This window comes from Spinacia oleracea, chromosome 1 (genome assembly GCF_020520425.1).
Source record: "Spinacia oleracea cultivar Varoflay chromosome 1, BTI_SOV_V1, whole genome shotgun sequence".
In the NCBI taxonomy this organism is placed as follows: domain Eukaryota; kingdom Viridiplantae; phylum Streptophyta; class Magnoliopsida; order Caryophyllales; family Amaranthaceae; genus Spinacia; species Spinacia oleracea.
The window spans coordinates 39,413,610-39,416,088 of NC_079487.1; the positions used below are offsets into that span (position 1 = coordinate 39,413,610).

General features: G+C 33.0%; 1 long non-coding RNA gene across 1 annotated transcript; it reads right to left on the minus strand.

The window, feature by feature from the left end:
- Positions 1 to 406: 406 nt before the first annotated feature.
- LOC130465831 (uncharacterized) lies at positions 407 to 2,106 on the minus strand. The gene is made up of 3 exons (XR_008925848.1): positions 1,874 to 2,106; positions 1,462 to 1,518; positions 407 to 576 (listed from the first exon to the last, which is right to left on the minus strand). It is a non-coding gene; the product is annotated as an uncharacterized lncRNA (long non-coding RNA).
- Between the last annotated feature and the right edge of the window lie 373 nt (positions 2,107 to 2,479).

Here is a 2,479-nt window from a genome sequence, read left to right on the forward strand (position 1 = left end):
CTCTAGCCCTATGGGCTAGTTTTGGAACTGGAAGAGTGTTTCCATGTTCCAAGTCTTACTTAAAACATCATTTCTGTTTCTTGCTTAGATGCTAAGGGATTTTCCTTTTTAATAAAAGACAATAGTTGATCGTTTTATTTTAAAGAGATGTTTTATGGATCTGCTAGATTAGTCAATGGACTTTATTTATTAGATCACGACAAACAAGTATATAACATAAATACCAAAAAGGCCAAAAAGGATGATTCAGATCTCACCTGTAACACCCCCAAAATTTTGGACCTTTTATATAATCGAAAACCCCGTTTTTATTTCATAAAAACCATCGTCCAAACATTGGGAGTGTCACTGCTACATTTATTCTCCTTAGAAAATAAATGCAAAGCAACAAAACAATTTAAAACCATTAAAGTCAAAATTAACTAAGTGGTCTAAAGGTGGCCAATAAAATATTACAACCAATTAATCCCAATAAAATAAATAACAAAATCCAACTTAGACTGGAATAGAAATTGTCTCTTGACTAGGTGGTTATTCTAAGCGTCTCCTCACTCATAGCCAAGTACCTTTACCAACCTGCAAAAATAAATAGAAAAGAGACAAGAGAGACAAACTCCCAAAAATTAGATAAACTGAGTAATTCCAACTCCATCCCGTAAAATAAATAATTTTAGTTTGAAAAACGTTTTGAGTACATAAAGTAAATAATTAAACAACAAGTATCAATTTAATAATTCCATTATTAAACTCATCACATAAGGTCAATATTAATTAAGTGAGGGAAAGAGAACGCTAAGGGTCGCGCGTAACCCTTGAGAATGGCCAAAGTAAGATGAGTACAGAATGTCCCTAGTGTGCACACCCCTCACTAATTAACTATGGGTCTCCGCGACCGCGCACCAATAGAATTAGGAGGAAGACTAAGCAGAAAGTTTAATACAGAATAATAGAAACCTACTAGAAGCCTACCGGGTCTCCACTAAAGTGCACCAATAGAACAACATCTAGAAGGGCAACCTGTTCCTAACCCTTACGGGCTTTTCCCTTTGAGATTACACTTTTCGTAATTAGTATTTTAATAAGGTTAAAGCATATAGTTCAAGTATTCACACACCCAGAATCGCAATTACACAAATAATCGATTATTAATATCACCACTTTAATGTATTGATTCAACTCCAATAATTATAGGCTATACGCCTATACTCCTGCAAACCATAATCATTGTTAACCAAACCAACTCGTATCTACATTGCAAAATAAATATTCAGGTGTTTGATTTCGTAAAATAATGATAGTAGTACAAATAGAATTTACATAATAATATCAATGTTATACACACCCGTAAACTCAAATAGCCCATATATAACACACTTTATCTCCCTATCACATAATAACACATAGATATGTCCAAAATATTCTTACTAACGGGATCTAAGGGTGATGAACATTGAAAATTACCTTGAGCACGTCAATCCCCGAAAGTGTATAGTAACATCCTTTATCAGTATCCCTCATCTACAACAATACACAAGGATGTTGATCAATCTTCTACCCTACTAGTTAACCGAAATAGTTGGACAAAATCTCACACATGATTGGAGTTGAAACTCATTACGTAACCCTAACCAAAAGTCAAAGCTTAAGTTTTAAGTTCAAACAATCAGAGTCATCTTTTACTAAATCATCTACTATCATTATCAGATATTTATTTAACAAAATCGGTAGGAAATTCTTAAATCTGTAAAATGTTTGACTTCAAAAATCCAAAAAGTAGAAAACTTCTCTAATATATAATGAATACATATTACTCAATAATTTATATGCTTGTTCTAAAACTGGGAAACGAAACAAGGTTTTATAGCTCACTCACCCACGACGAGGAGGAAGAAGGGTTCGCCTAATTGTAGTGAGCAGAGATAGCAGAGCAACAATCAATCGACATTTATGATGGTATAGGATCCAACATCCGAAGGAGAAGGGTAATGGTGATTTTGAAGCCTAACACTTTTCTAATATTGATGGAGGGATGATAAGAATGGTGATAGGCTGATAGCAGTACGGAGGCATGATTTTCATTGAGAGATCATTGTATACACGGCTAGGTTTTTTTTTTTTGTCAAGTGTATTTATAGGCTAGGTCAAGTTTAGGGTCTAGTTAGCTCTACTAAATTTAAATTTTCATAAAATAATTAATAAAAATCCAAAAATCCAAAAATCAGTTTATAAACTAAAATTTTGTTAAATTACTAAAACTTTATTTAAATAACAAAATCAATACAAATTATTTACCTAGTCCATCTAAAATATACTTAAAATTTTGGGGTATTACATCACCTATCTGTGGCATTGTCGATTAGGCCATATAAACTTGAAACGCCTAGAAAGACTTCAAAAGGAAGGAATTCTAGAACCATTTGACTTAGAGGATTATGGTAAATGCGAATCATGTTTACTTGGCAAAATGACAAAGCAACCT